The sequence below is a fragment of the Uranotaenia lowii genome, chromosome 2, assembly GCF_029784155.1.
Source record: "Uranotaenia lowii strain MFRU-FL chromosome 2, ASM2978415v1, whole genome shotgun sequence".
Classification (NCBI taxonomy): Eukaryota; Metazoa; Arthropoda; class Insecta; order Diptera; family Culicidae; genus Uranotaenia; species Uranotaenia lowii.
This window is the reverse complement of record NC_073692.1, coordinates 232613848-232625128: the sequence shown is the minus strand read 5'-3', so window position 1 is coordinate 232625128 and position 11281 is coordinate 232613848. Positions and strand designations below refer to the sequence as shown.

Below are 11281 nucleotides of genomic sequence, written 5' to 3'. Positions count from 1 at the left end.
GTTTTTCATTGTGCATAGTAATTATGAATATGACATGTTTCATGATAAAACTATGATATGTTATGATATAAATGAGTACATGTTGCTTGATTTGATACCAAAATTACCATGCACCATGGTATAACTATATTGAAGTACGATAGAATAAACACTCTTTGTGATTTTTTCGAGATCTAGAATAAATTTATTTTGAAACAAATTACATTTTTACACAGTACAATGGTCTGCTTAGAACTACGATAATTCATCGTTATGCCCTGAAAAAAATAATAAACAAAAAATTAATTAATGAGCAAACAATAGTTTAGCAAATGTTCTACTTACGCTGGAATTGATTTGGATGTACTGGCAGTCATTTTGAGGCCAACGATCCAGGAAGGGGGCAAGGTTATTCTCCTGGAAACTGCGATTCTCTCGTGGCTGGTCAGAAGAGAGGTCCCCACGGCCGGGGAATCGGCGATGCATCAGATGAAACAGCTTCAAATAAATCAAAAGAAATATCTTAAAAAACGGATCGGAGTATGTTTATTGAATAGTAACGAAAAAAACACAATATTACTCACCTGGGAGACTGCGTAGCCCGACCTGACAAAAGTGTTGATTCTATTTCACACACCCAGTGCGCCGGTCATCTGGTTGATTGGAACAGCTATTATCTCATTTACGTACCCACGAAATTTTTTTTTTCCGCGTTACGAAAATCGTGACCGGCTGAAACAAACACTCAAACGTTGCACATAGGTAAAATTACTATGAATTTCTGATGAGCATAGTATTTTTGACAACACAAATGACGATGTTTCATCATTATCATGAGCATAGTTATTTCAAGAACACGAATTGTGTAATATCAAAATATCATGCGCATGGTAATTTCGACACGAGGAAATTACTATGAGCTGTCAAAGTTCGCATAGTAAAAATACTATGTCGTAGTATTATCGCCCAGAATTTTGGTAGAAAATACTAAATCATGGTCGAAAATACTAAATGATGGATATAGTAAAATTATCATGACTCTGTATTTGGAAAACTCATGCAATTTTTTTCCGTGTAACCTTCCAGATGGTGTTTGGAAAGGGTCGGCAGAATCCAACTGAACTTGGGTATGGTCCGGGAGAGCATGAGCTAGGCCCTGAGAGGCAATTCAAGTCCGAATGGGTCCAATCGGTGGCGGCAAGAAACGACCGGATGTTTCGGATAGGTAAAAGAGCCTTCGTCCCTTCTCGTCCGGAATAGGGTCCCGCGAAACTACTGGACTGGTTTTCTTCTCCGGAAGTCCACGCGACTTTTGAGCTTAGCCTTGTGGATCGGATTTCGGCGTGACCGATTTGGTACACAGTCCAAACTTTAAAGACCTTTTCAGCTTCACTTCCCTTATGTCCAGTGTTGCTGGTTATCGCTTTTTTATTGAGCAACTGTCTAATGTCAACTATCATGGAGATGGATTGGGCATTTTTATGCAACACTAAAAAAATATTAATGCTTAATCACCTATCTCTTATAAACAAAACCCGTTGTTACTCTAGTTGGTAACACAATGTGTCAACAATCAAAGGATTTTCATTGACCTAGCTCCCAACGTTTCGTTTTTCCATTGAGCTTTATTCAAGAAATTAAATTCTTGCTTTAAGGCCTTCAACTTTTATTTTTGTTTTTTTTTTTTAATTTTGTCTTCTCTTTCACTCGTTTCACTAGTCGTGAATTATTTATTTTTTTTTTCGTTCGTTGCATACACTCTCCATATAGTTTGGCAATAAAAGGCTCCCTGTAGATAATAAATAGTGATTCAATTTTTTTTTCAGTAATGTTACTTACTTTCTTCTTGGTCAAAATTTTCTATTTCGCTGTTCTGTTCTGAGGGTGTGATATTTCCTGCAGATGATAATTTTGAATTTTGGGAACATCAATAAACTCAGAAAAATATTCCTCATCATTTTCAAAATCTAAATAATCCCCTTAGCAATAAAGATTATCTTTTTCTACTCCTTCAATTGGTTTTATATGATGTGCACTCGGGAAAATTTTCAGCGAATTCATCGGCGGTAGATGGATTTTTTTGGATTTTCATCCAAAATCTGGTAGTATAAAAAGATTTTATCAATATCATTGACGGGAACTGCTCCAGGAAGAAGACTAGGTATAAAGAAAGAACTTTAACCAAGGGTAAACAAAAAAAAAATGACGGAAAAATCGTTTACAGACTGTACTGTAACTTTTTAAGGAAGACACGTGGAAATAACACCTTCGGCCCCGTGCAAAGAAAAGGTCTGCCACGCTTTGTCTGACCGACATGCTTCTACCCATTTCAGAAATCTATGAATTACAAACCCAAAGAACATTATGCATGTTCAAATGAAACTGTTTGACAACTTTCAGGAAATTGTGGAATGATTTTCCGGGATTATCGGAGTTACTTGAGCACCAATAAATTTCACAGCGGCTAAAACAAACAAACAAACACACACACATTTTTTCATATTGTTGATACTTTTGATAATCAATGGCAAATAAAGGATATATAAATGCAGATAGGCAAGTGAACACGAAAGCAAAGTTTTTCAAAAAACTACCAAATGATCGATTAGTGTCATGTTTTTCGTCGATTTTATGAGAGTTGTGAGTTTGTAACGTATCAGAAACAGTTGAAGACTGACGGAGTTATCGTTTTCTCCATGGACGATATCATCGTTTTGAATGCGTTCAGTTTTTCTTCCACGGCTGTGATTCTGCCACCAATATCTTGAACAGCTACGGTTAACTTTAGATGATTTCTTTCCAGCATTTTTATTTCTTCTTCAAAAAAGCGGCCACGCTTCCCGCAATTCGCAATATGCGTCTCGATTTTTTCGATACAATTTCTGGCTTAATGGAATTGGTTTAAAAAGACGGAACATGAACTCTGGAGGTCCAAATTCTATGAGCGACTGTCGCACGTTTTGTGGCATTTTCAATTTATGTGGCTCTGATTGTCCAACTATATCATCTGATATTAATGGTTTCTGTGTAGCTCCTTCAACTCCTTAACAAACTCTACAAGAAGCTCATTCGAGGGAGCACCAGCACGATCAAGATCGAAAGGCTTCAGTAACTTTTTGTTTACTTTGTCCCAAGTTAACGAAGAAGCCACTGGCGAGGAATATCTGCCTAAAATAGCGCAAACCAGTAATTGAGTGTTTGATTTGTATTCGATAAAGGAATAAAATATCGTTTTGCTTGGCAATTATGGAACGCGATAAATTTATTGAACGGGCTCCATCAAAGTTCTGACAGAGGCTAGATCTGGACGCTTCTCAACTTTTTCCTCTGTCGCAAAGGATCGACAACAGTTGAGGAACAATTTCCGGTTGATGGTTCCTTTGGTTATGTACATTTCCAGGACACCTTTTTGCTCCAAGAAGCATAGAAGAGATGTTCTGGGTTGACGTTGAAATTCTCTCCGGTAAAGGACACGCAACATTGTTCTTGAGTCGAAGAACACCTCGTCAAGGAAAACCAACTGATATAAGTTTCACGCGATCGACGAAAGCTTGAAAAAAAATTAACTTACATTTTTATTCGTTTATTCGTCTCTCCATCAAAGGTCAACAAAAAAACACCACTAGAGAATAAGCTTTTACTTATCGAAAATCTCTCACTCTCCCATATGAGACGTAGTTCACGAACCGCAAACTACTTATTATTTCATTTTCTAATATTTTGGAAGGGGTTGCTTTTTTATAACACTAAAAAGTTTTAAAACACTTACTAAGATAAGGAGTATAAACCATGATCATTGATAGCCGAATATTCAAACGACATTAGTGGCTATTATTAAATGATTGTTGCAATACCAAATTTCATGTTTCTGGGTAACTTTGATCACTATCGTTTTAACGTATCTCCAAGTCTTCAAAGTTATGGTTATGATGCCAATTAGCACAGAAGGCTCAAAACATCGATAACAGTTATTTTTTGTTTTAACTCAGTTGAATTTTTCAACGTTCAATATTGTTTTGCCTCAAAAACAAATGAAATTTCACCTTCATGCAATTCTCTTAGTCCACCCACTGTTCCTATGTTCTTTTATAATTGAAACTTCAGCCATTTGTTCTATACAGACTTTCTCATAGAAAATGTTCCTTTTTTAAATATCCTAAAATTATCATAGAATGACCATAAAAATAACTCTTAAACAATAACTTTACAACCCATTTGCTACTAATGCTATCATTTTATCAGAAGAGGTATTTGTTTGTGAGTCTTCGAAAAAACAGATATTTTTAAACTTTAAAACTACATTTTAAGTATTATAAAATAGTATAAACCAACTCTAAACCAAATTAACCACATTTGAAACTGAATTTATAGGCTTTCAAACGTAAAAAAAAGTTTTCAGATAACTTCACTCTTAGTTAATGATGATTATCTGCGAAAATATCCTGTTGATCAAAGTTCCCCCAGTTTATGGAACCTTATTTCTAATTCAGAACGAATACTTTAAGGTACTAACATAGGGTAGGTAATACCATATGTTATGTTTTTACTCATATTTTTTCATAATTTACCATTTACCTTATAATCTAGATTTTATATACCGTCAAACGGGGCATCATGCAACAGCGGGGTTCGATGCTACATTTATATAACACTACATTGAATCAATTTTTTTATTTAATGTATTGTAATAAAGTTATCTTTTAATGATAACAAAATGATGATGACATAATTTCTCGCATCTTAAGCTAGTTGTCTTAAGTTTTTTATTTTTATGTAAAATTTGAAAAATCGAGCAATAAATGTACAATGTACATGTTTTGAAGTCGAAAAAAACTTTACCCAGTATGACGGATCGGCTTGATAAAATTGCCTACAAACTTTTTACAGGTTTCCTCAAGTTATACCAATATTGTTGGTGTAAAAATATTTTTCGAACAACCGCCCAATACCTTGTAAATCTCTTTTCCATGTGTTGGAATATGAATGTTTCGCATCACGCGTTTGTAAACATTTAAATTTAATTCATCCAAACATTTATTTTTATGATTTCAGCTTGTAGAATTTTTCGTAGTATTATTTAGCCCCTAAATGTATGCAGCATCCTTATTTTCAGAAAAAATGTGAAAATTTGTTTTCACAGACCCGAAAACTACTGCAATTGGTGTTGTCATGCGTAATGGTCTTTAAGGCATCGCAAATATATTAAAAACTATGAATTTTCGTACGTGTTCATAAGATTTTTCATTAAAAACAAAGTTTGTTGCAAGTTACCCCATTTTCTAAGGAGGGTGAAAATCGCATGTTTTTAGAAAATTAAACATAACTGAAGAAACCAATAATTTTTTTAACTACGCCAATTTGTACGCCGCCCCAGCATCCTTAAAACTTCTGATGCATAAGGGATACGATGAACTGTGAACATAAGTTTTTTAGAAGCCATTGAAGTTGAAAATTGTTGCATGTTGCCCCAGTTGACGGTACACACAATCCTCTCTACACAATTGATAGTTCCATTCTATCAGAATATAAACTTTTTGTACTTTCAATTTGATGCACCATAAAATGGGGTGAACGGGACAATTTTGTCATAATAAAATTTCTGTCACTCTTTCAGCTCCCAGTTTGCTTTAGATTGTTTTTACGTGTACCTGAACAAAACACATTTAGGTTTTAAAGGTGAACCAGCTTGTAACTAAAAATCTCTCATACATATATAGACTTTTGAACAAATAATAAAAGTTGTAAGGATTTTGACTACAGTCAACTGGGGCAACATGCAAGAATTTTCAACTTGAATGGCTTCTAGAAACTTATGTTCACAGTTAATGCTACCCCTTATGCATCAAATGTTTTAAGGATGATGGGACATCAATTTGGCGTAGAAAAATTATTGATTTCTTTAGTTATTTTTGATTTTCTAAAAACATGCTATTTCCACCCTCCTTAGAAAATGGAGTAACTTGCAGCAAACTTTGTTTTTAATGAAAAATCTTATGAACACGTATGAAATTTTAAAATTTTTAATATATTTGTGATGCTTTAAAGACCATTACGCATGAAAACACCAATTGCAGTAATTTTTTTATCAGTAAAAATCAAATTTAAGGGTTAATTTAAGGGTTAAATTATACAACGAAAAATTCTACAAGCTGAAATCCTAAAAATAAATGTTCGGATGAATGAAATATCAATATTTACAAACGCGTGATGCAAAACATTCGTATTCCAGCACATGGAAACAAGATTTACGAGGTGTTTCTTTGATTTGCATTTTACCCCAGACACCTTACTGAATGATAAAAATATTTATTGAAAAAAATGGGTGACTGTTTCAAAAATATGTTTACACCAACAGTGTTGGTATAGCATGAGGAAACCAGTAAAAAGTTTGTAGGTAATATTATTAAGTCAATCCGTCTTATTGGGTAAAGTTAAAAATATCGCATTTTTTTCGTATCACGAAAATGCTTCTTGTTCATCTACGGGTTCATGCATCGTTCTAACTTTTTGAGGATATTAACTTGAAAATACACGCTATCAGAAAATGCAAAAGACGATGATTTGCTAAATTTTCCCAAAAAGATATGATGAAAATAGAAAAAGGGGATCAAGTATCCCCATGCTCCCCTACAGTTGCGTTAAAAAAACAATGAAACTGCACAGAGCAGCTCACAAATTTCCAACTTAAACAGAATGCCATTTCTGTCACAGTTGATATTTTCTCATGAAACTTTCCCACAAGCTAGATAAACTTATGAATTCTTTGGTAAAATTATGTGAAAAAATACATTCTAGTATGCTTGCCGGCGAGCCGTTGTATCTTTTCGAGAAATTTATGATATTTGCGGCTTGCGTTCTTTCTTTCTTTGATGTCTCATGTTTCTCTAAAATTTCACATCCCCTTTGACAATTAATTCTGATACTATTAGGCACAAAATTGTCTTGAATTGGAATAATTGTGGTCAAAAACTAACAAAGGTTCTACATAGAAAACAAGTACATTTTGTGCGAATTCACGAATAGAAGAACACAACCTTTGCTCGACCAAGAAAAAAGTACATCCCTCAATAGAATAGAAAATGTGTTAACTGTTGAAAAAACTATGTTGTGAAACATGGTAAAATCGGGATTGGATTAAAAAAAGAAATTAGTTTAAATGTCCTCTGATATTGGTTTAAATGTTTTAATGTAATGCTGTTTTTTTTAAATTCAATATTTTATCATTAGTTTTTATTTTTATAAAAATAAAGGAAGTTATTCTTGTTCTGGAGCATACTTCTCTGAAGAGCCGATTTTTTCTAGCATCTCTTCATTTTTCAACAAATATGGAACTCTGAACATGAAATTTGCCTGTTGTTGTATTGCAATAAGATAGTCGCTCTCACTGCATCAATAAGTAGTTAATTATTCGCGTGCCTTGGTCTGCTGGGTATTGGTGAAAAAATCCTCTCTACATTGGCGTTGTGAGCCGAAATTGCGAAGAAATCGTCAGCAGCTCGGAGTGATGATTGGGTAATTGTCTTTTTCATGAGTTATTTTGTTCCTGAAATCATCTTGTGCTGCGCAATTAATGAATTCAGGCAACAAAATTGGTCATACAGTTTGATCTCGTTGATTACAATACCTTTGTTCGCTAAAATTTTCACACAGTTCTCAAGCTGCTCGAATTTGAAACTATGTGACAAAGACAGCCAATCGAAGGGCTTAAAATCACTCAATAAGCCAAACCACTTGCGAATATAATCCAACGAAAACTTGTAGATTTGGCAGATCTCCTCTATCAATTTTTTCGTTTCCGATGGGTTATTAATGTCTTCCAGAAGCGCTTTTACTTTCATTGGCAGAAACCGATCGTGTAAAAAGTAAAAAAATTGATAAACAAGATAATGGTCCTAACCGTAAAAAAGTAGGACATTTTGGGTCCAAAGTAGGACGGTAGGACGAGGGTTGAAAAAGTAGGACATGCCCTACCGAAATAGGACGTCTGGTTTACCCACTCGTTGTGTCGGTATGTAGTTTGATTTAATTGGATTTCCGGTGCCTCTTGAATTTGTAGGGGAGAATGGGGATAATTGATCCCTTTTTCTAATTTTCATCATACCCTTTTGGAAAAAAAATTAACAACTCACCGCCATTTGCATTTTTTGACACCGTGTTTAATTCAGGTTTATATGCTGCAAAAATTAGAAGGATACATGAACCCATAGATGAACTAGAAGCATTTCCGTGAGACGTAAAATATTGCTATATTTTTTAAGTCAAAGGTGACTTGGTAATGCTAAGGGTAGAAGGTCCATTGACTAGCTTTCGCCATATCAGTTCTCATTTCACAGTTTTTAAGTGTCAGACAAAGAGAATTCCAAAAGTTTGTTAACAACCCTAGTATCATTGCATACATCAAGGGGCAATTTTCTAATTTTTGGATAAAAACAGTTTTTTTAATCTTTTTTATCAGTTTTTACTGAATAAATATAAGTTTTTATTAAATCAAATATAAGTTGTTTTTTGCTAAGAACGATCGCGATATATTCAGAAGAAAAATGTATCTTTTGGGACTCTAGGGATCAATTTAACCCATAACATACATTTTGGAAAACTTAATCTTAAAAAAATTGAGTATTTTCTGTTGGTTTGAATATATGGTGTCATATTATACTTCATCGATTGACAAATTGGAATAAATATTTTTATCATTGATCTTCAAGTCACATTTTGTTGCATTTTTCAAGCTCTAATAAATAACTCAAAATTGTACATTTTTTAAAATTCATTTAAATAACAGTATAGCTGTTTGGCACATTTTTCTTTGTAAGACATCTTGATCTTTGCATGACATTTTAGTTTCGAGATATAGCGAAGGAATCAAGTATCCCCATGGATCAAGTATCCTCATTCTTCCCTAATATCTTGTTTAAAAAAATTGCATACAATTTAAACACGATATCATTTAATAATCTTTATTCGAGATAGGTACCATCAACTTCATCAGTGTAAACAGTATACAATGTAGTTACCCTATTGAAAACGACCTGATATGTTTTGCCTGAGTCTCGTTTATTCCCTTTTTTATTTATGACGATTTCAGAAGCCATGTGAATAAAAACAATTGTGGTTGGAAATATTGTGCTTGGCCTTCAACAAAATTGTATTAATAATGGTAATATTCTCTAGCAAAGTCGATCTCAGTCGAACATTCTAACCGAACATTCAATTACGACATTTATAATGCGATACATGTCCTTGAGTAGTTCTTTTTCTCAAACCTTACCTTTCAAGAAACAATAATTTAACCCCCAACTGTCACTTCTCGAATGCTTCAAATTTTATGAGTTCGTAGAAAAAATAAATCAGCTCTGTGGGATACCTTCGTTCGTTTCGAGAAAAACGCATTACGCTGCACTCAGAATGTGACACATTCTCCCTCACACCCGTGTCACGAAGATGCCACCACTCACAATTGCTGTCACGTGGCTTTGTTCGTCAAAAGTAGGTATTCACTCCGCATCCGCACATCCACAAACTGGAGAAAGCTGGCAACCTCTGACGACGAAAACGACGTTCCGTCTTCTCGAGCTGACAAAGCTGTCGCCTGATTTGTCCTTCAGCTTTCTGGTGTTTTTTTTTAAATTCCAAGCCATGGAATTCCAGCAACGTGATCGTTGGCGTAGCTTAGTATTGCGTGTTTTTTTAAGTGAACATAAATTACAAATTCTGGTTGAGAGCAAACAATGCAACAACTTTTTACCCAATTTCATTGGAGTTGAGTTTCTTTTTTCCGATCGGAAACAGAAAGAAGTTGGTACATTATTTCATTGTATCCGGTTTTTATTTGCAAGCATTGTAAAAAAATGATTTTATTTCCATCCATCTGCAAGAGGGATGAATCATCCTTCGGGATAAAAATCCGGAGAAAAAGAAAAAAAAAACCATCTGTAATTTTAAGGCACAGTGTATATCGCCTACATTTATGCAATTAAATTAAAGTTCCATACAGTAGAGCCCGTTAATCCGAGCTCCGGTTATCTCGGCCACCGCGTTTACACAAAATCTCCATACTAACCTAGTAATGCCCCTGAAAGATATGCAATATACAAAAAAAAGATTGCATTTTCAATTCAATGTTAATGGTGTTATTGATCCACCAACTACAACAAAAAAAAAATAGGGGATCTACAGTAATTTAATCGATTATAGATTTGATTAACCTTTTTTTTTTAAATTCGATCATTTCACAATTATTGTAGTATGCATTCTTCTAGTCGAGAATCTCAAAATTAATGTTAAATAAGGCATCAATTGCTTCCTAAAAAATGTATTTGCACTGATAAGTATACGACTTATGCACCAAAGTGGAAAAGTTTATGGTATACTGTCATTAACGTAATCGGAAAAATATAAGTTTCCTCAGCTTTTAATGACTTAAAAATGGGTTTTTGCTCCAGAAAAAAGGTAACTTGAAACAAACATTTCTATACCTATGAAAAATATTTTTTTTATAAATCTTACGAAAAAAAAACCAGTTTAAGATGTGAGTAACTATGTCGCATCATTTTCTTATCATTAGATGATGAAAAGATGACTTTCATCTTTTCTTAATTTGTTTTTCAAAGGAATTCAATCCACCATAACACACCTTAACCAACATTGGTTATTTCAGCAATTTTATACCCTTTAGCAAGGATTAGTACTGTTGATACTAATACCGCCTCAATTTATACAACTAATTCATTGTATGAGCAGAATCATGTCTGGAAAATAATTTCGCATCCGCAAAAAATCCACACTTTTGGCAAGCATGTTCGCATCTGGGGGAGGAAGACTGAATAAAAAAAGAAAAAAATCTTTCAAACGTCAAATTTCTCTCGTCAATCTACCGATCAGTGCAAAGATTCAAAATTTTACTTTCATATTTAGTGAATTTCAATAAAACTTTTTTGATGCTGAAAAGCATTTATTTGGCATGAAACAATAATTTAATTAGGTTTTGTTTTGCTCTGGCGAATTCTGCAGATCAGGCGTATTGAGTTGCTCAAATTTCGTTGAAGTTTTTGAAGTTGATAAATAAAAATTGTTTGATTAATGGTTGTTCTAAAAATAGCTTAAATAATAGATTTAGATTTTGGGTAGTTCCCATTGATCGAACAAAATTTTTATATAGTTTAAAGTTTACGATTACAAATCTTTTCAACAATTGTTGGCTTTTCGCCGAACAGTAAAAAAAACGATACAGAAAACGATACAGCGAATTTCAGTCTTCCTCCCGCAAGTTCGCATGATTTATTTGTTCGAACTATCAATCGAT

General features: G+C 33.8%; 1 long non-coding RNA gene across 1 annotated transcript; it reads right to left on the bottom strand.

The window, feature by feature from the left end:
* Positions 1 to 210: 210 nt before the first annotated feature.
* Positions 211 to 677, bottom strand: LOC129744153 (uncharacterized). The gene is made up of 3 exons (XR_008736836.1): positions 564 to 677; positions 325 to 501; positions 211 to 257 (listed from the first exon to the last, which is right to left on the bottom strand). It is a non-coding gene; the product is annotated as an uncharacterized LOC129744153 (long non-coding RNA).
* Positions 678 to 11281: the final 10604 nt, after the last annotated feature.